This window comes from Ranitomeya variabilis, chromosome 2 (genome assembly GCF_051348905.1).
Source record: "Ranitomeya variabilis isolate aRanVar5 chromosome 2, aRanVar5.hap1, whole genome shotgun sequence".
Lineage (NCBI taxonomy): Eukaryota > Metazoa > Chordata > Amphibia > Anura > Dendrobatidae > Ranitomeya > Ranitomeya variabilis.
This window is the reverse complement of record NC_135233.1, coordinates 214,603,580-214,630,169: the sequence shown is the minus strand read 5'-3', so window position 1 is coordinate 214,630,169 and position 26,590 is coordinate 214,603,580. Positions and strand designations below refer to the sequence as shown.

At 45.6% G+C, this 26,590-nt stretch overlaps 1 long non-coding RNA gene across 1 annotated transcript in view; it reads right to left on the bottom strand.

Moving 5' to 3' along the window:
* Positions 1-15,718, bottom strand: part of LOC143809251 (uncharacterized) — a 49,313-nt gene extending 33,595 nt beyond the window's left edge. The window contains exon 1 of the long non-coding RNA XR_013222174.1: positions 15,107-15,718. This is a non-coding gene — a long non-coding RNA (uncharacterized LOC143809251). The remainder of the gene's footprint in view (positions 1-15,106) is intronic.
* Positions 15,719-26,590: the final 10,872 nt, after the last annotated feature.

Sequence of the window (26,590 nt, the reverse complement as noted above, 5' to 3'; positions counted from 1 at the left end):
TGTTGTGAATTCCGCTCTTGGGCTCCCTCCGGTGGTTGTAAGTGGCACTTTTGTGAGTTCTGCTCTTGGGCTCCCTCCGGTGGTTTTAAGTGGAATTGCTGCTCCTTGGATTTAGTAGTCAGCAGCTGCTTCCACTGATCGTCTTTCTGGCTCGGCTATTTATCCTGGCTCTATCCTTCAGCCAGTGCCAGTTGTCAATGGTTCCTGGTTGGATTCACATCTCTCTTGGATTTCCCTGATATTCTGTCCAGTTCAGCAAAGATAAGTCCTTGCTTTGTTCTTTTGCAGTCCACTTTTTGTGGACTTAATCGTTCAGCACTTTCTATGTTTTTTCTAGTCCAGCTTGTCAGTATGGATTTATTCAGTTAAGCTGGAAGCTCTGGGAAGCAGATTTACCCTCCACACCTTTAGTCAGGTGTGGAGATTTTGTAAACTCTGTGGTGGATTTTTCTAGTTTTTTAATACTGACCGCACAGTATTCTGTCCTGTTCTATCTATCTAGCTAGAGTGGCCTCCTTTTGCTACATCCTGGTTTCATTCTGTGTATGTCATTTCCCTCTCCACTCACAGTCAATATTTGTGGGGGGCTGTCTGTCCTTTGGGAATTTTCTCTGAGGCAAGATAGCTTTCCAGCTTCTATCTTTAGGGGTAGTTAGTCCTCCGGCTGTGATGAGGTGTCTAGGGAGTGACAGGAACATCCCACGGCTACTTCTAGTGTTGTGTTAAGCTCAGGAACTGTGGTCAGTACAGGTACCACCTCCTCCAGAGCACGTCCCATGTTGCTCCTAAACCACCAGTTCATAACAGTACAACTGGCCAAAAATGAATTAAATGCATCTCAAAAGAAGGAAAAAAAAGTTCTGAGCCATTTTTTTTTTCTGTAGTCTGTTTTTTTTTTCTTTTCCTCTTAATCTCTGGGTGGTTCAGAATTTTGGCGCTGGCATGGATGTTCAGGGTTTGTTTTCTCATGTGGATCAACTTGCTGCAAGAGTACAGAGTATCCAAAATTATGTTGTCCAGACTCTGGCTTTAGAGCCTAAAATTCCTACTCCTGATTTGTTTTTTGGGGACAGATCTAAGTTTTTTAACTTTAAAAATAACTTCAAATTGTTTTTTGCTTTGAAACCCCGTTCCTCTGGTGATCCCATTCAGCAGGTTAAGATTGTCATCTCTCAGCTGCGTGGTGACCCTCAGGACTGGGCATTCTCCCTTTGATTCAGGGAATCCTGCATTGCTTAATGTAGACGCATTTTTTCAAGCGCTCGGATTATTGTATGACGAACCTAATTCTGTGGATCATGCAGAAAAAACCTTGTTGGCCATATGTCAGGGTCAGGAAGCGGCAGAATTATACTGCCAGAAATGTAGAAAATGGTCTGTGCTCACTAAATGGAATGAGGATGCTCTGGCAGCAATTTTCAAAAAGGGTCTTTCTGAAGCCCTTAAAGATGTTATGGTGGGGTTCCCCACGCCTGCTGGTTTGAGCGAATCTATGTCTCTAGCCATTCAGATTGATCGGCGCCTGCGCGAGCGCAAAGTTGTGCACCATATGGCAGTGTCCTCTGAGCGGAGTCCTGAGCCTATGCAATCTGATAGGATTTTGACTAGAGCAGAACGGCAGGGATTCAGACGTCAGAATAAGCTGTGTTTTTACTGTGGTGATTCTACTCATGTTATTTCTGATTGCCCTAAGCGTACTAAGAGGGTCGCTAGGTCTGTTACCATCAGTACTATACAGCCTAAATTTCTCTTATCTGTGACCCTGATTTGCTCATTATCATCCTTTTCTGTCATGGCATTTGTGGATTCAGGCGCTGCCCTGAACTTAATGGACTTGGAATTCGCCAGGCGCTGTGGTTTTTCCTTGCAGCCTTTGCAGAGCCCTATTCCTTTGAGGGGCATTGATGCTACACCGTTGGCCAAAAATAAACCTCAGTATTGGACTCAGCTGACCATGTGCATGGCTCCAGCACATCAGGAAGATTGCCGTTTTCTGGTGTTGCATAACTTGCATGATGTTGTTGTACTGGGTTTTCCATGGTTACAGGAACATAATCCGGTGCTGGATTGGAAATCTATGTCTGTGACTAGTTGGGGTTGTCAAGGGGTACATTGTGACGTTCCTTTGATGTCAATTTCCTCTTCCCCCTCTTCTGAAGTCCCTGAGTTTTTGTCGGATTTCCAGGATGTATTTGATGAGCCCAAGTCCAGTTCCCTTCCTCCACATAGGGACTGTGATTGTGCTATTAACTTGATTCCTGGCTGTAAGTTCCCTAAGGGCCGACTTTTCAATCTGTCTGTGCCAGAGCATGCCGCCATGCGGAGTTATGTCAAGGAGTCTTTGGAGAAGGGGCATATTCGGCCGTCTTCGTCACCATTGGGAGCGGGATTCTTTTTTGTTGCCAAGAAGGATGGCTCCTTGAGACCCTGTATTGATTATCGCCTTCTTAATAAGATCACGGTCCAATTCCAATACCCTGTACCTTTGCTTTCTGATTTGTTTGCTCGGATTAAGGGGGCTAGTTGGTTTACTAAGATTGACCTTCGAGGGTCATATAATCTTGTTCATATTAAACAGGGTGACGAATGGAAAACTGCATTTAATACGCCCGAAGGCCATTTTGAATACCTTGTGATGCCTTTCGGGCTTTCTAATGCTCCTTCTGTATTTCAGTCCTTCATGCATGATATTTTCAGCAATTATCTTGATAAATTCATGATTGTGTATTTGAATGATATTTTGATTTTTTCCGATGATTGGGAGTCTCATGTGAAGCAGGTAAGGATGGTATTCCAGATCCTTCGTGATAATGCTTTATTTGTGAAGGGGTCTAAGTGCCTATTTGGAGTTCAGAAGGTCTCTTTTTTGGGGTTTATTTTTTCTCCCTCGTCTATAGAAATGGATCCTGTTAAGGTCCAAGCCATTCATGACTGGATTCAACCCACATCGGTGAAGAGCCTTCAGAAATTTTTGGGCTTTGCTAATTTTTATCGCCGTTTCATTGCCAACTTTTCCAGTGTGGTTAAGCCCCTGACCGATTTGACGAAGAAAGGCGCTGATGTGACGAATTGGTCCTCTGCGGCGGTTGAGGCCTTTCAGGAGCTTAAACGCCGATTTACTTCTGCCCCTGTGTTGCGTCAGCCGGATGTTTCTCTTCCTTTTCAGGTTGAGGTTGACGCTTCTGAGATTGGGGCAGGGGCCGTTTTGTCTCAGAGGAATTCTGATGGTTCTTTGATGAAACCGTGTGCCTTTTTTTCCAGAAAGTTGTCGCCTGCAGAGCGCAATTATGACGTTGGCAATCGGGAGTTGTTGGCTATGAAGTGGGCATTTGAGGAGTGGCGACATTGGCTTGAGGGAGCCAAGCACCGCGTTGTGGTCTTGACTGATCATAAGAATCTGATTTACCTCGAGTCGGCCAAGCGGCTGAACCCTAGACAGGCTCGTTGGTCCCTGTTTTTCTCCCGTTTTGATTTTGTGGTCTCGTATCTTCCGGGATCTAAGAATGTTAAGGCTGATGCCCTCTCTAGGAGTTTTTTGCCTGATTCTCCTGGAGTCCTTGAGCCGGTTGGCATTCTTAAGGAAGGGGTGATTCTTTCTGCCATCTCCCCTGATTTGCGGCGGGTGCTTCAGGAATTTCAGGCTGATAAACCTGACCGCTGTCCAGTGGGGAAGCTGTTTGTTCCTGATAGATGGACTAGTAAGGTAATTTCTGAGGTTCATTGTTCAGTGTTGGCTGGTCATCCTGGGATTTTTGGTACCAGAGATTTGGTTGCTAGGTCCTTTTGGTGGCTTTCCTTTTCGCGGGATGTGCGTTCTTTTGTGCAGTCCTGTGGGACTTGTGCCCGGGCCAAGCCTTGCTGTTCCCGCGCTAGTGGGTTGCTTTTGCCTTTGCTGGTCCCTGAGAGGCCCTGGACGCATATTTCCATGGATTTTATTTCGGATCTTCCTGTTTCCCAGAAGATGTCTGTTATCTGGGTGGTTTGTGACCAGTTCTCTAAAATGGTCCATTTGGTACCTTTGCCTAAATTGCCTTCCTCCTCTGATTTGGTTCCATTGTTTTTTCAGCATGTGGTTCGTTTGCATGGCATTCCGGAGAATATTGTGTCTGACAGAGGTTCCCAGTTTGTTTCTAGGTTTTGGCGGGCCTTTTGTGCTAGGATGGGCATTGATTTGTCTTTTTCTTCGGCATTCCATCCTCAGACTAATGGCCAAACTGAGCGAACTAATCAGACCTTGGAAACCTATTTGAGATGCTTTGTGTCTGCTGATCAGGATGATTGGGTGGCTTTCTTGCCGTTGGCCGAGTTTGCCCTTAATAATCGGGCTAGTTCGGCTACTTTGGTTTCGCCTTTCTTTTGTAATTTTGGTTTTCATCCTCGTTTTTCTTCGGGGCAGGTTGAGCCTTCTGATTGTCCTGGTGTGGATTCTGTGGTGGACAGGTTACAGCAGATTTGGACTCATGTGGTAGACAATTTGACGTTGTCTCAGGAAAAGGCTCAATATTTTGCTAACCGCCGTCGGTGTGTTGGTCCCCGGCTTCGGGTGGGGGATTTAGTCTGGTTATCTTCTCGTCATGTTCCTATGAAGGTTTCTTCCCCTAAGTTCAAGCCTCGGTTTATTGGTCCTTATAAGATTTCTGAGATTATCAATCCGGTGTCTTTTCGTTTGGCCCTTCCAGCCTCTTTTGCCATCCATAATGTTTTCCATAGATCTTTGTTGCGGAGATATGTGGTGCCCGTTGTTCCCTCGGTTGATCCTCCTGCCCCGGTGTTGGTTGAGGGGGAGTTGGAATATGTGGTGGAGAAAATTTTGGATTCTCGTTTTTCGAGGCGGAGGCTTCAGTATCTTGTCAAGTGGAAGGGTTATGGCCAGGAGGATAATTCTTGGGTTGTTGCCTCCGATGTCCATGCCGCCGATTTGGTTCGTGCCTTTCACTTGGCTCGCCCTGATCGGCCTGGGGGCTCTGGTGAGGGTTCGGTGACCCCTCCTCAAGGGCGGGGTACTGTTGTGAATTCCGCTCTTGGGCTCCCTCCGGTGGTTGTAAGTGTCACTTTTGTGAGTTCTGCTCTTGGGCTCCCTCCGGTGGTTTTAAGTGGAACTGCTGCTCCTTGGATTTAGTAGTCAGCAGCTGCTTCCACTGTTCGTCTTTCTGGCTCAGCTATTTATCCTGGCTCTATCCTTCAGCCAGTGCCAGTTGTCAATGGTTCCTGGTTGGATTCACATCTCTCTTGGATTTCCCTGATATTCTGTCCAGTTCAGCAAAGATAAGTCCTTGCTTTGTTCTTTTGCAGTCCACTTTTTGTGGACTTAATCGTTCAGCACTTTCTATGTTTTTTCTAGTCCAGCTTGTCAGTATGGATTTATTCAGTTAAGCTGGAAGCTCTGGGAAGCAGATTTACCCTCCACACCTTTAGTAAGGTGTGGAGATTTTGTAAACTCTGTGGTGGATTTTTCTAGTTTTTTAATACTGACCGCACAGTATTCTGTCCTGTTCTATCTATCTAGCTAGAGTGGCCTCCTTTTGCTACATCCTGGTTTCATTCTGTGTATGTCATTTCCCTCTCCACTCACAGTCAATATTTGTGGGGGGCTGTCTGTCCTTTGGGAATTTTCTCTGAGGCAAGATAGCTTTCCAGTTTCTATCTTTAGGGGTATTTAGTCCTCCGGCTGTGATGAGGTGTCTAGGGAGTGACAGGAACATCCCACGGCTACTTCTAGTGTTGTGTTAAGCTCAGGAACTGCGGTCAGTACAGGTACCACCTCCTCCAGAGAACGTCCCATGTTGCTCCTAAACCACCAGTTCATAACAATTGTCCTCTCATCCCCATCCTGGTATGCATAGCCTCCTCATCCCTATCCTGGTATGCATGGCCCCCTCATCCCTATCCTGGTATGCATGGTCCTCTCATCTCTATTCTGTTATGCATGGCCTCCTCATCCCACGGTCCCCTCATCCACATCCCGGTATGCATGGTCACCACATCTCCATCGTGGTATGCATAGCCTCCTCATCCCTATCCTGGTATGCATGGCCCCCTCATCCCTATCATGGTATGCATGGCTCCCTCATCCCTATCCTGGTATGCACGGCCTCCTAATCCCTATCCTGATATGCATGGCTCCCTCATCCCTATCCTGGTATGCACGGCCTCCTCATCCCTATCCTGGTATGCATGGCCTCCTCATCCCTATCCTGGTATACATGGTCCCTCATCTCTATCCTGGTATGCATGGCCTCCTCATCCCACGGTCCCCTCATCCACATCCTGATATGTATGGTCACCACATCCTCATTCTGGTATGCATAGCCTCCTCATCTCTATCCTGGTTTACATGGCCTCCTCATCCCTATCCTGGTATGCATGGCTCCCTCATCCCTAGCCTGGTATGCATGGCCTCCTCATCCCTATCCTGGTATGGATGGTCCCTTCATCCCTAGTCTGGTATGCATGGCCTCCTCATCCCTAGCCTGGTATGCATGGCCTCCTCATCCCTAGCCTGGTATGCATGGCCTCCTCATCCCTAGCCTGGTAGGCATGGTCCCCTCATCCCTAGCCTGGTACCCATGGGAGTAGAGAGCAGTGAATATTCATTCCCGTAAGTAGCGGACACACTTCAGAACCCAGCAGCTGCAGGAAGTCGGCGGCTGCAGCTAACAGTGTGTACGTTATTAAATAGAATGAATATTCACTGCCCTCCACGCCCATGGCCGTGGAGTGCATTGAATATTAATTTCTCTTTAGCAGCGGACACAGGGGTTAGCCGCAGCAGCCGTCTCCTGCCTCCTGTGACCCACTGCTCCCCCGCTGCTTCCCTACCTCCCCATCAACAGCCAGAGCAGGTAAATCCAAACTATAAGACGCACCCCCCCCCCTCATTTTTCTCCACAATTTTGGAGGAGAAAAGTGGGTCTTATAGTCCGAAAATACGGTAATTAACTGCTTTTTATAAAGTTTATAAATCATACTTACACAGTATTATTCCCCCCCGCCTCATACACAGTATGATACCCCCACACACATTATGATGTCCCCACAGCCCCTCGCACTGTATGATGTCCCCACACACAAATATGATGTTCTGCGGTCCCTCACAAAGTATTATGGCTCCCCTACATAATATTATATCCCTGATCTATAAGGAGTGCGATATTGGGGTTAAGCGCAGTTTCACTGGAATTTTGATATTATCAGCAGTACGGTAATTTATTTTCCTTAACTAAATGAATATTATTGACCCATTTAAAAAAAATGAGCAAAATATGCAGTAAAACAAGAAGACGGGGATTTAATGATTTATTAGGGAGATTGCTGAGGGCTGTCTGTCACAATGCTTAGTGACACTGCTGCCACTTCTTTCTGTAAATGAGTGATCCTTCCGGGTGCAGCCATTATAGCAATTCTCATCTGCACTGTCATTTCACCCTCATTCCTTACTATGTTTTATTTAGTTTGCCAATAGTAAAATGATGCCAGGCTGACATTGATTGTACTCCCTAGAAAATAGTTTTCAAACTTATATAGGGTTAATATTGAACATAATACCGGTGGCAAAAAATAGCTTGGAATATAGTATGTACCGTATATTTTAGTTTTTTGTTAATTATTTATACCAATTAGAATAATTTTCTGCATTACACCATGTTGTTCTCATTAATCCAGTTTATATCTGCCACATCAGACTGCAACTCATCTCCCTAATATCAGTAATGTATCCATAACAGACTAGTCTAGCCCAATTCCCTTCATTGCCAATTTGACTTATCCAGGGTTTTTTTTTAGACTTCGGGCTATGACTACCTGTTCTTTACATGATATTCAATATTAACACATAATGACATTACGCCATGATTCCGCCATTACATTAGCATTTTATAGTGCATGAGGGTATTCATAAATCCGACACTCACAGTCCTAACACGGACCACCAAGTCTAGACCAGTGGCGGGTCTCGTGACCCAAACTCAACAGCCTTATATAGGCCTATAAGGTGGTTGAGTTGGGGTCAGAACACCCATGGCTGGTCCAGATGTTGCGGTTCTTACTCAGAGATGTCAAACCAGCCTTAGGAAAAAAAATCAACCAAATTAAATTTAGGCTCAGTTCACACACAGCTTTTTTTTAACATGCATTTTAGTGCGGATCTGCTTCAATATCCACATCAAAGTGTATTTAAAGTGTTTTCTTATGTGGAGTTTGAAGTGGATCCGCTTTAAAGTCCACATCCAAAAACTATGTGTGAAACTAGCCATAGTGCTAAAGTAAATATATGTAGAAGAGAGTGAAGAACACCATAGAAATATATCAAATATACTTCCAAAAATTCATAAAGGAAAACTAAAAAACCTAATAGCACATTGAACCTAACATAAAATCTTTTCTCAATATACAGTAACATGTACTGTAGGGGCAGACGTACTTTTTCGAGAGTCCAAATTGTGGCATCCCGTTTAAGACCTAATTATTTTGTGTTTAAAATAATATTTACGCCTTACTCAGAGAGTTGCTTTAATTATTGTATTGTTAACATTGTTACTTATGACTGTTGTGTTTGAAACTGTTAATCTGTAAAGCGCTGCAAAATATGTTGGCACTATATACATAAAGATGATTATTATTAATATTTAAGAGTGGGTGTGAAATCACTCACCAAAACACTGTCCAACTAAGAGGTGGTGTAAAGTTGGGCTAAAATATTACTAACCATATTTTTTTTCTTCTTTACCTTGTGTAAATGCCGTTGTTCTCCTGAATCCAGCGATGTTTTTCTTTTCTTCCTGCGCCTCTCCGTTCCTGAGATATGGCCCCTTCTCTGTATATAAATCTCATCTTTTTAAGCCAAGTGGGCGTGGTTTTGGACTCTTTTCTGTGGGCGTCTTCCTGATGACCACGCCTAATTGACTTGAAAGACCAGATTTATCTACAGGGAAGAGAGGGCCATATCTCAGGAACGGAGAGGCGCAGGAACAAAAGAAAAACATCGCCGGATTCAGAAAAACAGTGGAATTTACATCCAGTAAAAAAAGTTACATTTATAGCAAATTACAGATCATGTTTAAGGAATACCTTCTCTAAGTTTACATTTTGTAGAAAATAGACAGGATTAGTAGGAATACCTTCTCTGAGTTTACATTTTCTAGAAAATAGACAGGATTAGTAAAACTGCACTGTACTGCTGAAGAATATGAATCATTTCATGCCTCATATAGCAATGGGTTGCACTCCATAAAATAATAAAAGTACAGTACAAACCGTATCAACTCAAATAGGCCGGACTTGATATAGATTTTTTTTCTACTTGAAAAAATTATCATTCTGCCTCTAATCTACAGTACAGACCAAAATTTTGGACACACCTTCTCATTTAAAAATTTTTCTGTATTTTCATGACTATGAAAATTGTAAATTCACACTGAAGGCATCAAAACCATGAATTAACACGTGTGGAATTATAGACTTAACAAAAAAGTGTGAAACAACTGAAAATATGTCTTATATTCTAGGTTCTTCAAAGTAGCCACCTTTTGCTTTAATGATGGCTTTGCACACTCTTGGCATTCTCTTGATGAGCTTCAAGAGGTAGTCACCGGGAATGGTTTTCACTTCACAGGTGTGCCCTGTCAGGTTTAATAAGTGGGATTTCTTGCCTTATAAATGGGGTTGGGACCATCAGTTGTGTTGAGCAGAAGTCTGGTGGATACACAGCTGATAGTCCTACTGAATAGACTGTTAGAATTTGTATTATGGCAAGAAAAAAACAGCTAAGTAAAGATAAACGAGTGGCCATCATTACTTTAAGAAATGAAGGTCAGTCAGTCCAAAAAATTGGGAAAACTTTGAAAGTGTCCCCAAGTGCAGTTGCAAAAACCATCAAGCGCTACAAAGAAACTGGCTCACATGAGGACCGCCCCAGGAAAGGAAGACCAAGAGTCACCTCTGCTTCTGTGGATAAGTTTATCCGCGTTACCAGCCTCAGAAATCGCAGGTTAACAGCAGCTCAGATTAGAGACCAGGTCAATGCCACACAGAGTTCTAGCAGCAGACACATCTCTACAGCAACTGTTAAGAGGAGACTTTGTGCAGCAGGCCTTCATGGTAAAATAGCTGCTAGGAAACCACTGCTAAGGACAGGCAACAGGCAGAAGAGACTTGTTTGGGCTAAAGAACACAAGGAATAAACATTAGACCAGTGGAAATATGTGCTTTGGTCTGATGAGGCCAAATTTGAGATCTTTGGTTCCAACCACCGTGTCTTTGTGCGAAGCAGAAAAGCTGAACGGATGGACTCTACATGCCTGGTTCCCACCGTGAAGCATGGAGGAGGAGCTGTGATGGTGTGGGGGTGCTTTGCTGGTGACACTGTTTGGGATTTATTCAAAATTGAAGGCACACTGAACCAGCATGGCTACCACAGCATCTTGCAGCGGCATGCTATTCCATCTGGTTTGCGTTTAGTTGGACCATCATTTATTTTCAACAGGACAATGACCCCAAACACACCTCCAGGCTGTGTAAGGGCTATTTGACCAAGAAGGAGAGTGATGGGGTGCTACGCCAGATGACCTGGCCTCCACAGTCACCAGACCTGAACCCAATCGAGATGATTTGGGGTGAACTGGACCGCAGAGTGAAGGCAAAAGGGCCAACAACTGCTAAGCATCTCTGGGAACGCCTTCAAGATTGTTGGAAGACCATTTCCAGTGACTACCTCTTGAAGCTCATCAAGAGAATACCAAAAGTGTGCAAAGCAGTGATCAAAGCATAAGGTGGCTACTTTGAAGAACCTAGACTATAAGACATAATTTCAGTTGTTTCACACTTTTTTGTTAAGTATATAATTCCACATGTGTTAATTCATAGTTTTGATGCCTTCAGTGTGAATTCACAATTTTCGTAGTCATGAAAATACAGAAAAATCTTTAAATGAGAAGGTGTGTCCAAACTTTTGGTCTGTACTGTATATCTTGTTACTTTCTGAGTTAGGATGGAGCCAATATACAGGACAAAACCTAAAGGTACCTTCACACATAACGATTTTGTTAACGATATCATTGCAATGTCACGCTTTTGGTGACGTAGCAACGATCCTGCTTAACGATCTCGTTATGTGTGACAGCGACCAACGATCAGGCCCCTGCTGGGAGATCGTTGGTCGTAGGGGATGATCAGGACCTTTATTTGGTCGCTGATCACCCGCTGTCATCTCTGGATCGGCGTGTGTGACGCCGATCCAGCGATGTGTTCACTTGTAACCAGGGTAAATATCGGGTTACTAAGCGCAGGGCCGCGCTTAGTAACCCGATATTTACCCTGGTTACTGTTGTGAATTCCGTTCTGGGGCTCCCTCTGGTGGCCTTTAGCGATATGGCTGGTCTTGGCTGGGCTCAGCTTCTTCATTTCCTGCTATGCTGAGGCCTATTTAATTCACCTGGCCCTTCATTTGTTGCCTGCTGTCGGTGTATTCAGTCCTGTTTCTGAGAGCTCCTGAATATTCCTTGTGACCAGTCTCCTGCTGGAGAAGTTAAGTTTGTTTGTTCATTTTGCTCATTATTTCCTTGAAAACGTTTCTCTGTATATGATGAGTTCAGTCCAGCTTGCTTATATGTGATCTTGCGCTTGCTGGTTAGTTCTGGGGTGCAGAGTGCGCCCCTCACATCGTGAGTCGGTGTGGGGGTTCTTGTATTCTCTGCGTGGTTTATTTTTGATAGTTTTTGTACTGACCGCACAGACTCCTATCTATTTTCAGTCTATCTAGTGTTAGCGGGCCTCATTTGCTAAACCTGTTTCATTTCTACGTTTGTCTTTTCCCCTTAACTCACCGTTATTATTTGTGGGGGGCTGACTAAATCTTTGGGGTTATTCTCTGAGGCAAGTGAGGTCTTTGCTTTCTCTCTAGGGGTAGTCAGTTTCTCAGGCTGTGAACGTGGCGTCTAGGATTTTAGGAACGCTCCACGGCTGCCTTTAGTGTTTGTGGATAGGATCAGGATTGCGGTCAGTATAGTTTCCACCTCCCCAGAACTGGTCCTATATTCTGGTCACATGTGTCAGGTTAGTTTTGAGATCCTACCACCGGATCATAACAGGTTACCATTGTAAAAGTTAAAAAAAACAAAAAACAGTACATACTCACATTCCCATGTCTGTCACGTCCCCCGGCGTCAGCTTCCCGCACTGACTGTTAGCGCCGGCCGTAAAGCAGAGCACAGCGGTGACGTCACCGCTGTGCTCTACTTTACGGCCGGCGCTGACACAGTCAGTGCGGGAAGCTGACGCCGGGGGATGTACTTGCACTTAGTGACCCGATGTTTACCCTGGTTACCCGGGTGCTGCAGGGGGACTTTGGCATCGTTGAAGACAGTTTCAACGATGCCGAAGTCCTTCCCCTGATCGTTGGTCGCTGGAGAGAGCTGTCTGTGTGACAGCTCCCCAGCGACCACACAACGACTTACCAACGATCACGGCCAGGTCGTATCGCTGGTCGTGATCGTTGGTAAGTCGTTTAGTGTAACGGTACCTTAAGATAGAAACAAAATGAGCAAAACCCTGCAGTTAGTAAATAGTAATGGTACATATAAATAACACAGGGCACTTAGTCAGGGCCGGCGTCAGCACCCGGCGCACCCGGGCAAGTGCCTGGGCCCTGGCGAGACGGGGGGGGCCCACTCACGCTGTCATAGATACAGCACAAGCATCTTCTCACTCAGTCAGTGCAGCCAGGCATAGTTAAATAGTTACATAGTTACATAGTTATTAATGTTGAAGGAAGACTTTAAGTCCATCTAGTTCAACCCATAGCCTAGCATGCCCTAACATGTTGATCCAGGGGAAGGCAAAAAAAACCCATGTGGTAAGAGTAAGCTCCATCATGGGGAAAAAAATTCCTTCCCGACCCCACATACGGCAATCAGACTAGTTCCCTGGATCAACGCCTTATCAAGGAATCTAATATATATACCCTGTAATATTATACTTTTCCAGGAAGGTATCCAGTCCCCTCTTAAATTTAAGTAATGACTCATTACTCAGGCAGGCACATAGGGGTTAAGAAATCAGCCAGCGTGACTGTTTGTGGGCGGAGAGCACGTTCTCCTGCTCTGCTCTTGGCCCCTGGCTGCACTGCTAAACTGCAGATTCTGGAGGAGCTCCTACCCGGCGCCTGAGTGAGTGCAATGATATCCCTGTATTCTGGGGTTCTGGGTGAGCTGGGCGGCTGCAGGTTGCAGCTGAGATGCTGAAGTATACACACTGCACAGTACCACTCCCCCTGTATATATATATACTGCACAGTACCACTCCCCCTGTATATATACACTGCACAGCACCTCTCCCCCTGTATATATATACTGCACAACACCTCTCCCCCGGTATATATATATATATATACTGCACAGCACCTCTCCCCCTGTATATATATACTGCACAGCACCTCTCCCCCTGTATATATATACTGCACAGCACCTCTCCCCCTGTATATATACATATATATACTGCACAGCACCTCTCCCCCTGTATATATATGGTATATACTGCACAGCACCTCTCCCCCTGTATATATATATATACTGCACAGCACCTCTCCCCCTGTATATATATATATATATATATATATATATATATATATATATATATATATATATACACTGCACAGCACCTCTCCCCCTGTATATATATACTGCACAGTACCACTCCTCCTGTATATATATACTGCACAGCACCTTTCCCCCTGTATATATATACTGCACAGTACCACTCCTCCTGTATATATATATATATATATATATATATACAGTATATACACACTGCACAGCACCTCTCCCCCTGTATATATATACTGCACAGCACCTCTCCCCCGTGTATATATATATATATATATATATATACACTGCACAGCACCTCTTCCCCTGTATATATATACTGCACAGCACCTCTCCCCTTGTATATATATACTGCACAACACCTCTCCCCTTGTATATATATACTGCACAGCACCTCTCCCCTTGTATATATACTGCACAGCACCTCTCCCCTTGTATATATATACTGCACAGTACCTCTCCCCCTGTATATATATATACTGCACAGCACCTCTCCCCCTGTATATACTGTATATACTGCACAGCACCTCTCCTTCTGTATATATGCACTTCACAGTACCACTCCTCCTGTCCTGTATATATAAACGGCACAGTACCACTGCTCCTGTTCTGTATATATACACTGCACAGTACCACTCCTGCTGTCCTTTATGTACACTGCACAGTACCACTCCTCCTGTCCAGTATATATACACTGCACAGTACCACTCCTCCTGTCCTGTATATATACACTGCAGAATTTACAATAGCTATCACTCATGTAAGAAGTGAAATCTGGCATTGTACTATACCTATATTTCTCTGCCATATCTGTGCATCATAAATCATGGTATGTGTTAAAGGGGCCCACTGAGACTCTTTCGCCCGGGGCCCTCAAAAACCTGGAGCCGGCCCTGCACTTAGTAAACACTGTTTTTGATGAGAAAAAGCGTGAAAGGCATCCCACCACGACAAGGTGTACCCAAATCAGGACAGTCCCATACTGTAATAATAAAACTTTTAGGATGCATAATGTATGGGGCAACGTTTGCGTACCTACAATTCATACAAGCAGCAGTGGGGGCTCCGTGCACACAACTCTACAGGTCTAATACAGGACATAGACCAAAAACAAATTGTCTGAATGCATTCAGTTCACTCTGAGCAAGATGAATGACAATATTGATATGCAGCACAGATCTTTGCAAATTGGAATCATCATTACGAAAGCTATAAAGCACATTTGCACTATAACCATTTGCAAAAAAAAATAAAAAATAAAGCATCTGTAAGTCGAGGAGATTACCGTAATTGAAGCGTTACATGCTCAGTGCATCTAAACCAGTGTAACGGGTTAATGACAGCAGAGTGCGGCGAAAGAGCTTTCCAGTATGACTGTGTTTTGTAAGTCCCTGATCTCTTTCAGCTTCCCAGGTGTCTCTGGAACCATCTGTTTCAAGAGCATCTTTTTTTTTTCTTTTTCTTTTTTTCCAACATTCAGCATTTTACACGTCCCCACAGACAACACTCACCATGTCTTCCTATTGTCTTTGGCGATTCTGAATTTGCTGAGCTTGGCCTAGAGGGAGTAGGTGCCACTGGTGGATGGGGGGTGAGTGTGTTGGAGGGGTGATCTTCTGCACTGAGCAAAGTCACAGATCTGTAGACAAAATATATCTGTTAAAGAACCGCTCAATATATTCCATCTCTTAAAATAACTAAGGATGTGCCCATGTATAAAGCTGCAGAGTTTGCCGAATCCCTATTCCTTTAAATTCCCATTGCCTCCAACAGATTGTTACATTGACTAATGAACGTCATGGTTACAAAGGCTTAGATTATTACATGTGCCAAGTTGCATACTTTTTATAAAGGTAAATGTGAGTTTAGAATACAAATGATTTCACTAGATTTTTTTTTTATTATTTAAACTGCGTATCTCCTCCAATTTCTGCTGCTTCACTTTTTCAGGAGCAGTTTTTCTTTTTTTTCTGTGCCCCTCCATTCCAAAGTTATGCCGCCCGGTAATCAAGATGGAAAGTTTCCCTTCAACCACCTTGGTGGGTATCATAGAACATCTCTGTGGGCATTGGCTTTCTCACCTCTGACACTGGCCAATCAAAACACAGCCTGTCATAGAGGGGAAAAAGCCAATGCCACAGAGAAGATCACAGCTGCAGCCTGGCTTAGCGTGACCTCACTCCACAGTCGCTGTACTACTTCCTCCTATTGGAGCATAGAAGAGCTGGAGAAGAGGAGTGCCAGACCTGACTACGTTAAAGGCTATGCACTGTGCGGCTTTTCTCCTGTGCTCCTGTTCTCCAGCACTGCTTCTTTCCTGTGCGCTGGTTTTCCAGCACTGCTGCTCTCCTGTGCTCCTATTCTCCAGTACTACTGCTATTCTGTGCTCCTGTTCTCCAGCACTGCTGCTCTCCTGTGCTCCAGTACTGCTGCTCTCCTGTGTTCCAGCTCTCCAGAAGTGTTTATCTCCTGTGCTCCAGCAATGCTGCTCTCCTATACTCCAGTTCTCCAGCACTGCTGCTGTCCTTTGCTCTTATTTTCCAGCACTGCTGATCTCCTCCTGTTCTCAGCACTGCTGCTCTCATGTGCTCCCATTCTCCAGCACTGCTACTCTCCTGTGCTCCCATTTTCCAGCACTGCTGATCTCCTGTTCTCCAGCACTGCTGCTCTCCTGTGCTCCCATTCTCCAGTTCTGCTGCTCTTCTGTGCTCCCATTCTCCAGTACTGATGCTATCCTGTACTCCCATTCTTCAGCTCTGCTGTTCTCCTGTGTTCCCATTCTTCAACACTGCTGGTCTCCTGTGCTCCGATTCTCCAGCACTGCTGCTCTCCTGTGCTCTGGTTCTCCAGCACTGCTGCTCTCCTGTGCTCTGGTTCTCCAGCACTGCTGCTCTCCTGTGCTCTGGTTCTCCAGCACTGCTGCTCTCCTGTGCTCTGGTTCTCCAGCATTGCTGCTTTCTTGTGCTTCGGTTCTCATGCACTGCTGCTCTCCTGTGCTCCAGTTCTCCAGTAATGCTGCTCTCCTGTGCTCCAGTTCTCCAGTAATGCTGCTCTCCTGTGCTCCAGTTCTCCTGCACTGCTGATCTCCTTTGCTCTGGTTCTCCAGCACTGTTGATCTCCTGTGCCCCAGCAATGCTGCTCTCCTGTACTCCGGTTCTCCAGCACTGCTGTTCTCCTGTACTCCTGTTCTCCAGCACTGCTGATCTCCTGTGCTCCAGTTCTCCAGCACTGCTGATCTCCTTTGCTCTGCTTCTATAGCACTGCTGCTCTCCTTTGCTTCTGTTTTCCAGCACTGCTACTCTCCTGTGCTCCCGTTCTCTACCACTGCTGCTCACCTGTGCTCCGCTTCTCCAGCACTACTGCTCTTTTGTGCTCTGGTTCTCCAGCACTTCTGGTCTCCTTTGCTTTGGTTTTCCAGCACTGCTGGTCTCCTGTGCTTCTGTTCTCCAGCACTGCTGCTCTCCAGTGCTGCGGTTCTCCAGCACTGCTGCTCTTTTGTGCTCTGATTCTCCTGCACTGCTGATCTCCTGTGCTCCGGTTCTAAAGCACTGCCGCTCTCCTGTGTTTCGGTTCTCCAGCTCTGCTGATATTCTATGCTCCGGTTCTTTAGCATTGCTGCTGTCCTTTGCTCTTATGTTCCAGCACTGCTGATTGCCTCCTGTTCTCCAGCACTGTTGCTCTCCTGTACTCCCATTCTCCAGCACTGCTGCTCTCCTGTGCTCCCATTTTCCAGCACTGCTGATCTCCTCCTGTTCTCCAGCACTGCTGCTCTCCTGTGCTCCCATTCTCCAGGACTGCTCTCCTGTGCTCCAGTAATGCTGCTCTCCTGTGCTCCAGTTCTCCTGCACTGCTGATCTCCTTTGCTCTGGTTCTCCAGCACTGTTGATCTCCTGTGCCCCAGCAATTCTGCTCTCCTGTACTCTGGTTCTCCAGCAATGTTGCTCTCCTGTACTCCTGTTCTCCAGCACTGCTGATCTCCTGTGCTCCAGTTCTCCAGCACTGCTGATCTCATGTGCTCTGCTTCTCAAGCACTGTTGATCTCCTGTGCTCCAGCACTGCTGCTCTCCTCTGTTCTGGTTCTATAGCACTGCTGCTCTCCTGTGCTTCCGTTCTCCAGCACTGCTACTCTCCTGTGCTCCTGTTATCTAGCACTGCTGCTCTCCTGTAGTCTGCTTCTCCAGCACTGCTGCTCTTTTGTGTGCTGGTTCTGCAGCAATGCTGCTCTCCTGTGCTCCGCTTCTCCAGTACTGCTGCTCTCCTGTTCGCCATTTCTCCATCCCCAGCACTGCTGCTCTTTTGTGCTCTGATTCTCCAGCATTTCTGCTCTCCTGTTCACCATTTCTCCAACACTACTGCTCTCTTGTGCTCTGCTTCTCCAGCTCTTCTGCTCTTCTGTGCTCTGCTTCTCCAGCTCCTCTGCTCTTCTGCGCTCTGCTTCTCCAGCACTCCTGCTCTTTTGTGCTCTGGTTCTGCAGCAATGCTGCTCTCCTGTGCTCCGCTTCTCCAGTACTGCTGCTCTCCTTTTCAACATTTCTCCAGCACTGCTGCTCTTTTGTGCTCTCATTGTCCAGCACTGCTGCTCTCCTGTTCACCATTTCTCCAGCACTACTGCTCTCTTGTGCTCTGCTTCTCCAGCACTGCTGCTCTCCTGTGCTTCGGTTTTCTAGCACTGCTTCTCTCCTGCGTGCCGGTTCTCCAGCACTGCTGCTCTCCTGTGCTTTGGTTTTCCAGCACTGCTGCTGTCCTGTGCTCTGGTTCTCCAGCACTGCTGCTCTCCTGTGCTCTGGTTTTCTAGCATTGCTTCTTTCCTGTGCTCCGGTTCTCCAGCACTGCTGCTTTCCTGTGCTCTGGTTTTCCAGCACTGCTGCTCTCCTGTGCTCTGGTTTTCCAGCACTGCTGCTGTCCTGTGCTCTGGTTCTCCAGCACTGCTGCTCTGCTGCTCTCCTGTGCTCCCGTTTTCTTGCACTGCTGCTCTCCAGCACTGCTTCTCTCCTGTGCTCCGGTTCTCCAGCACTGCTACTCTCCTCTGCTCTGGTTTTCCAGCACTGCTGCTCTCCTGTGCTTCGGTTCTCCAGCACTGCTACTCTCCTGTGCTCTGGTTTTTCAGCACTGCTACTCTCCTGTGCTCTGGTTTTCCAGCACTGCTGCTCTCCTGTGCTCCGGTTCTCCAGCACTGCTACTCTCCTGTGCTCTGGTTTTCTAGCACTGCTTCTCTCCTGTGCCCCAGTTCTCCAGCACTGCTGCTCTCCTGTGCTCCAGTTCTCCAGCACTGTTGCTCTCCTGTGCTCCGGCGCTCCAATTGCAGGAAGGGATGTGTCCCTTTATGACATGACAGTGCTTTGATTGGTGGAGATTAGTAAAAGAGAACAAACATACGCCCACTGTGGAATACGCACAGCTGGTTGAAGGGAAAATTTGCATCTTTATTACCGAGGGATATAACTTTGGAATGGAGGGGCACAGAAGAAAAAGGCAAACTGTTCCAGAATTAATGGAATAGCGGAAATATGAGGAAGTATTCAATTTAAATAAATAAGCAAAATACAAACAGTGAAATGTTCTTTTCAAGGCTATGTTCATACAAAGTTTTTTTTCTTATTTTTTTACAGTAAAAAGTCCTTTTAAAAAAACATTTAAAAATGCTAATCTTTCCATTCCTTTCTGTGTAAAATCCACTTTGCTGTTTTTTTTCCTAAAGAGGTTTAGGTAAATGCTTTGTAGAATCCTCTCCAAACTGTCAAATCAAATGTCTTAAAGGAAAAAAAAAACTTCAGGGAGAAAACTTTTCAACACTGCTTCACGAAAAGAAAAGCTCCTGCAAAAACTGCCCCAAAAGGAGCAATTCCTGAACAGGCTTCCCCTTCAATATCTAGTCATTTTTGAACACCTTTAAAAAACGAAGTATGAACATATTCTAATAGGATTATCCCTATTATGGAATATGGACATTATGAAGGAAGGTCCACGGCACAGGCCAACCTCTGTAAGCCAGGTCGGAACAATGATTGCAAGCAGCAGTTCTTACTTTGTCAGACGTAGGAGAGGAAGTAGAAAACTGGGACAACAATAAGCTCTATAGGGTCTTATCCAAGTAAAAATGGGCAGATCAAAAAGGTAATGGTACTTAGCTGGTGTGACCACAACCACTAGAAATGCTCAAGGCTGCTGCAGACCCACGGCTAAGGTAATATCAGAAATTGAATAAATGGGTTAGTTCTGCACTGCCAGTATTAAAGGTGGAAAAGAAGAACTATATCCAGGAACGCGGTTTAATAGTCAATGCGTTTAGAACTTCCAAACTTCTTCATCAGGAGAAACCACAGTGTACTGCACGCTTTGTCTGGCACTGGTAACGGGCCACTGACTGGCATTAAGCGCTATGGCTACTTTTAATTCTAATTCCAGAAGTCCTTCTGGTAGGGAGTCCCTAGGGCAATGCTCTCTGCAAAAAAGTATCAATACAATTTTCGAAAGTTTGTAACTGTATATTGATTACCGTTACTTATACTAAATGTCTCTAGAAGGCGGAGAACGAATCCTAGAATGTTAGAGTTGGGAGGGACCTCCAGGGTCATTGTGTCCAAACCCCTGCCCAATGCAGGATTCACTAAACCATCTCAGATGTCTGTCCAGCCTCTTCCATTGAAGAAGAACTCGCCACCTCTCGTGGCCGCCTGTTTCACTCATTGATCACCCTCACTGTCAAAAAGTTTTTTCTAATATCTAATCTGTATCTTCTCCCTTTCAGTTTCATTCCATTGCTTCTCGTGTTTGTTGGGATGCTTTGTGTGCATGGAGTAAAAATCTTATAAAAGGGGCCGTCATTCGCACTAAAAAGGAGTAGACTGTAAGTCAGTGGTAAAGTGAGGGCTCGCAAAAAAAGGGGGAAAAAGTGTATGTTCAGCTCACGTGGTATATTCATATATAGATCGACAAGTGGTGCAAGGATGAAGATCCCCAGTAGGAATGGGATAAGCATTAAGTCAAATATGAAAAGAGTGATATATGAAAAGTGATATTTTATGGATCTGTTTAATAAAAGTAAAGTCCACTTTGAAGCAGTTTGGGGTCTTTGTGATGTTTATTGGGTACAGGAAGACTCCTGTGGATGGCCACCTCAATTTTGGCAGTAAGAAGCAAAGCTATACCAGTTATCTTCCTTATCTTTTAGAAGTAAGCTCACCTTTTCCCCTTTACGTCTTTACCTTGTCTTATGTGTGTATCTTTAAGCTATTAAGTTTTTGTATAAGCATTTCCATATTTCCATATTTTTATTTCTTAATTTTGCCTGTACTGTATAGTATTGCATTGGATTAACTGTAATTTGACTATTTTGTTTGGAAAAATGTTTGGATTTCTATTGTAAAATCTAATAAATATAAAGTAAAAAAAAAAAAGTAAACACTCATTTAAAAACAGGACATCTTGGAAAAAATAGCAAATTCCTACGCTTTTCGAGCCGGCATGTGTGAGCAATTTTTATCCATCATTGTAAAGGGGGTTCATTTGCTGAGGCCAGCTCAGAACATGGCCTCAGTGTTACACACCAGTTTTGGGTATCCCGATCTCCACTTCCTTTCTCCTTGGTCCCCTGCCCTCTGTTGCCCTCTAGACCTAGACCTATTTAAGGCCCATTGAAACACACACTTCTGTGTCTTGTGATCTCTGCTGGGTTCCATTATATCCCTACTGCTGACCTTGAGCCTTTACAGTCCTTGCTGCCCACATATCTTCCTGCTTGCTGCATCGACACCAAAGGTTCGTGTGCCCGCCCAGACCTAAGTCTTAGAAGATCCACCTCACCTGGTGAGCCCTAACACTCAGAACCATTCCTGCTGAAGAGCATTTGTGAGGTCAGACACTGATGTTGGGGAGAGGCTTACAATCTCTGTTCTAGTGCACCCAAAGGTGTTGGATGAGTTTGAGGTTAAGTATCTGTGCAGTCAGTCATGTTCTTCCATCAAACTCCTCCCAACCATGTCTTTATGGACTATGCTTTTTGTACTTGGCACAGTGATGATCAACGGAAAAGGGCTTCCCCAAACTGTGTCCTGCAAAGATGGAAGATACAATTGTCCAAAATATTTTTTAAGATTTCCTTTCACTGGAATTACGGGGTCTCAACCGACTCCTGAAAAAACAAGACAATACTATTATCCTTCCTCCATCAAACTGTCCAGCGTGCACAATGCAGTCAGGCAAGTAACATTCTCCTGGAATCACCAAACCCTGTCTCATCCATCAGACGCAGACAGAGAAGTGTGATCCGTCACTGCACAGAACACGTCTCCTCCAGATGTCAGTGGTGGTGACTTTACACCACTACGTCCGACACTTGGGATTGTGCTTGGTGATGGCTTGGTATGACTGCATGTAGCTGCTCGGCCATGAAGCTCCCAGTGGGGGACACAGTGTTTGATGATGATAAAACTCTGGACTCTGCAGTTATGGGGTCAGCAATGTGGTGGTGACTTTTCTGTCCTATGCTTCTCAGCACTTGGCCCCCCACTCTATGTTATGCTCTACGTTACGGGGTCTCCACTTCGTGGCTGAGTTGCTGCTGTTCCTTTTACTTCTCAAAAACATCTCTCATAGGTGATGGGGAAGATTTAGGAGGAAAGATATGTCATGAATGGACTTGTTACCCCGGTGGCTCCTATTACAGGACCGTGCTGGTATCAGTGAGCTATTCACCACCGGCTGTTCTGTCACGTGTTAGTGAAGACAGATTTGCATGGTGAGGGGCCGGGTGTTATAAACCGAGGGATGAGAGGGCCAGATTTTATACACCAGGAGCAAAGGGTTCGTATGTTATATATCGGGGAAGCAAGGGGCCAGATATTATAGACTTTGGGGGGGTGGATGTTATGCACCAGAGGCGGCATAGACAGAGGTTATACACCGGGCTGCGAAGGGCTGGTGGTCATACACTGGTGGGGCGAGGGACCAAATGTTATACACTGGGGGGTGTGTTATGATCCCAATGGCAGAGGATCTCTGATATTCCGGCAAGATAGCAAAAATATAAATACTGCTCTAGGGAGGTGGAAACTGGGCTAACCGCATACCTGATCCTGACACAAACAACTAAAAGTAGCCGGTGAACGTGCCTACGTTGGTTCTAGACGTCTCGAGCCAGCCGGAGAACTGACTACCCCTAGAGGGAAAAAATAAGACCTCGCTTGCCTCCAGAGAAATTGAACCCCAAAGATATAGAAAGCCCCCAACAAATAATAACGGTGAGGCAAGAGGAAAACACAAACGTAGAGATGAACTAGATTCAGCAAAGTGAGGCCCAATAGTCTAGATAGCAGAAAATAGATAGTGGACTATGCGGTTAGCAGAAAACCCTACAAAACATCCACGCTGAACATTCAAGAACCCCCACATCGACTGACGGTGTGGAGGGAGAATATCAGCCCCCTAGAGCTTCCAGCGAGTCAAAAATCAAATGTAAAGCAAGCTGGACAAAAACACTGAATAATGCAAACGATCCAAATTGTACAAAACAGACTTAGCTTTTCTTGCATGAGGCAGACTGAAAGGAATCCGGAGGAGACCAAATAGGTCTGGATACAACGATGCCAGGCAAGAGACTGAGTCCAGAGGAGACTCAAATAGGAAACACCCGCTGCTTAACGACACAGCTGGAGCTCAGGCCTGCAACAAGACATACCTAACACAATACCGTTAGTGACCACCAGAGGGAGCCCAGAAACACAGTTCACAACAGTACCCCCCCTTTGAGGAGGGGTCACCGAACCCTCACCAAGACCCCCAGGGCGATCAGGATGAGCAGCGTGAAAGGCATGTACCAAATCAGCCGCATGAACATCAGAGGCGACAACCCAGGAATTATCCTCTTGACCATAGCCTTTCCACTTAACTAAATACTGGAGTTTCCGTCTAGAGATACGAGAATCCAAAATCTTCTCCACCACGTACTCCAACTCGCCCTCAACCAAAACCGGGGCAGGAGGCTCAACAGCAGGAACCATAGGCACCACGTACCGCCGCAACAAGAACCTATGGAACACATTATGAATAGCAAAAGAAGCTGGAAGGTCCAAGCGAAAAGACACCGGGTTAAGGATTTCCAAAATCTTATAAGGACCGATAAAGCGAGGCTTGAACTTAGGAGAGGAGACTTTCAAAGGAACATGCCGAGAAGACAACCAAACCAAATCCCCAACACGAAGTCGGGGACCCACACCGCGGCGGCGGTTGGCAAACCGCTGGGCCTTGTCTTGTGACAATTTCAAATTGTCCACCACATGGTTCCAAATCCGCTGCAACCTATCCACCACAGAATCAACCCCAGGACAGTCAGAAGGTTCAACCTGACCCGAGGAGAAACGAGGATGAAAACCAGAGTTGCAGAAAAAGGGTGAAACCAAGGTGGCAGAACTAGCCCGATTATTAAGGGCAAACTCGGCCAGTGGCAAAAAGGTAACCCAGTCATCCTGATCAGCAGAAACAAAACATCTCAAATAAGTCTCTAACATCTGATTAGTTCGCTCGGTCTGGCCATTAGTCTGAGGATGAAAAGCCGACGAAAAAGACAAATCAATACCCATCTTAGCACAAAAGGATCGCCAGAATCTGGACACAAACTGGGATCCTCTGTCAGATACAATATTCTCAGGGATGCCATGCAAACGAACCACATTCTGAAAGAACAAAGGAACCAAATCAGAGGAGGAAGGCAACTTAGGCAAGGGCACCAAATGGACCATTTTAGAAAAACGATCGCACACCACCCAGATGACAGACATCTTCCGAGACACCGGAAGATCCGAAATGAAATCCATGGAAATGTGCGTCCAAGGCCTCCTTGGGATAGGCAAGGGCAAAAGCAACCCGCTGGCACGAGAACAGCAAGGCTTAGCCCGAGCACAAATCCCACAGGACTGCACAAACGAACGCACATCCCGGAAGGAACAAGGAAGGCCACCAAAAGGACCTGACCACCAAATCTCTGGTACCGAAAATCCCAGGATGTCCCGCCAACACCGAAGAATGAACCTCAGAAATAACTCTGTTGGTTCATCCATCAGGGACAAACAATCTCTCTGGTGGACAACGATCAGGCCTATCAGCCTGAAATTTTTGCAGCCCTCGTCGCAAATCTGGGGAAATGGCAGACAAAATTACTCCCTCTCTAAGAATTCCAGCCGGCTCAGAGACTCCCGGAGAATCAGGCACAAAACTCCTAGAAAGTGCATCAGCCTTCACGTTCTTCGAACCAGGCAGGTACGAGACCACAAAGTCAAAACGGGAGAAAAACAACGACCAACGGGCCTGTCTAGGATTCAGGCGCTTGGCAGACTCGAGGTAAATCAGATTTTTATGATCAGTCAAGACCACCACACGATGTCTAGCTGCCTCGAGCCAATGTCGCCACTCCTCAAATGCCCACTTCATGGCCAACAACTCCCGATTACCAACATCGTAGTTCCGCTCAGCAGGCGAAAATTTCCTTGAAAAGAAGGCGCATGGCTTCATCACGGAGCCATCAGAACTTTTTTGCGACAAAACAGCCCCTGCACCAATTTCAGAAGCATCAACTTCAACCTGGAAGGGAAGAGAGACATCCGGCTGGCACAAGACTGGCGCTGAAGTAAACCGACGCTTCAGCTCCCGAAAGGCCTCCACGGCTGCAGGAGACCAATTCGCAACATCAGAACCCTTCTTGGTCATATCCGTCAAAGGTTTAACCACGCTGGAGAAATTAGCGATAAAACGACGGTAAAAATTAGCAAAGCCCAAGAACTTCTGCAGGCTCTTAACAGACGTGGGCTGAGTCCAGTCATGAATGGCACGGACCTTAACTGGGTCCATCTCCACAGTAGAAGGGGAAAAAATAAAACCCCAAAAAGAAACCTTCTGTACCCCAAAGATACATTTTGAGCCCTTCACAAATAGAGCATTCTCCCGCAAAACCTGAAACACCATCCTGACCTGGTTCACATGGGACTCCCAATCATCAGAAAAAACCAAAATATCATCCAGATAAATAATCATAAATTTATCCAGATATTTCCGGAAGATGTCATGCATGAAGGACTGAAACACAGAAGGAGCATTAGATAATCCGAAAGGCATCACCAGGTACTCAAAATGACCCTCAGGCGTATTAAATGCCGTTTTCCATTCATCTCCCTGCTTTATGCGCACAAGGTTATACGCACCACGAAGATCTATCTTGGTGAACCAACTGGATCCGAGCAAACAAATCAGACAACAATGGCAAAGGATACTGAAATTTAACAGTGATCTTATTCAGAAGACGATAATCAATACAAGGTCTCAGAGACCCGTCTTTCTTGCCCACAAAAAAGAATCCTGCACCAAGAGGGGACGAGGATGGGCGAATATGTCCCTTCTCCAAAGACTCCTTTATATAACTCCGCATCGCGGCATGCTCTGGCACAGATAAATTAAAGAGTCGTCCCTTAGGAAACTTACTACCAGGAATCAAATCTATAGCACAATCACAGTCCCTATGAGGAGGAAGGGCACTGGACCTGGCCTCATTAAATACATCCTGAAAGTCTGACAAAAACTCAGGGATCTCAGAAGGAGTAGAAGAAGCAATAGACACCAATGGAGAATCGCCATGAATCCCCTGACACCCCCAACTAGACACAGTCATAGCTTTCCAATCCAAAACTGGATTATGGGCCTGTAACCATGGCAGACCCAAAACGACAACATCATGCATTTTATGCAGTACCAAAAAACGAATCACCTCCTGATGTACAGGAGTCATGCACATGGTCACCTGCATCCAATACTGAGGTTTATTCTCTGCCAATGGCGTAGAATCAATTCCTCTAAGAGGAATAGGATTTTCCAAAGGCTCCAGGACAAAACCGCAGCGCTTGGCAAACGACAAATCCATCAGACTTAAAGCAGCACCAGAATCCACAAAAGCCATAACTGAGTAAGAAGATAATGAACAAATTAAAGTCACAGACAAAATAAACTTAGGC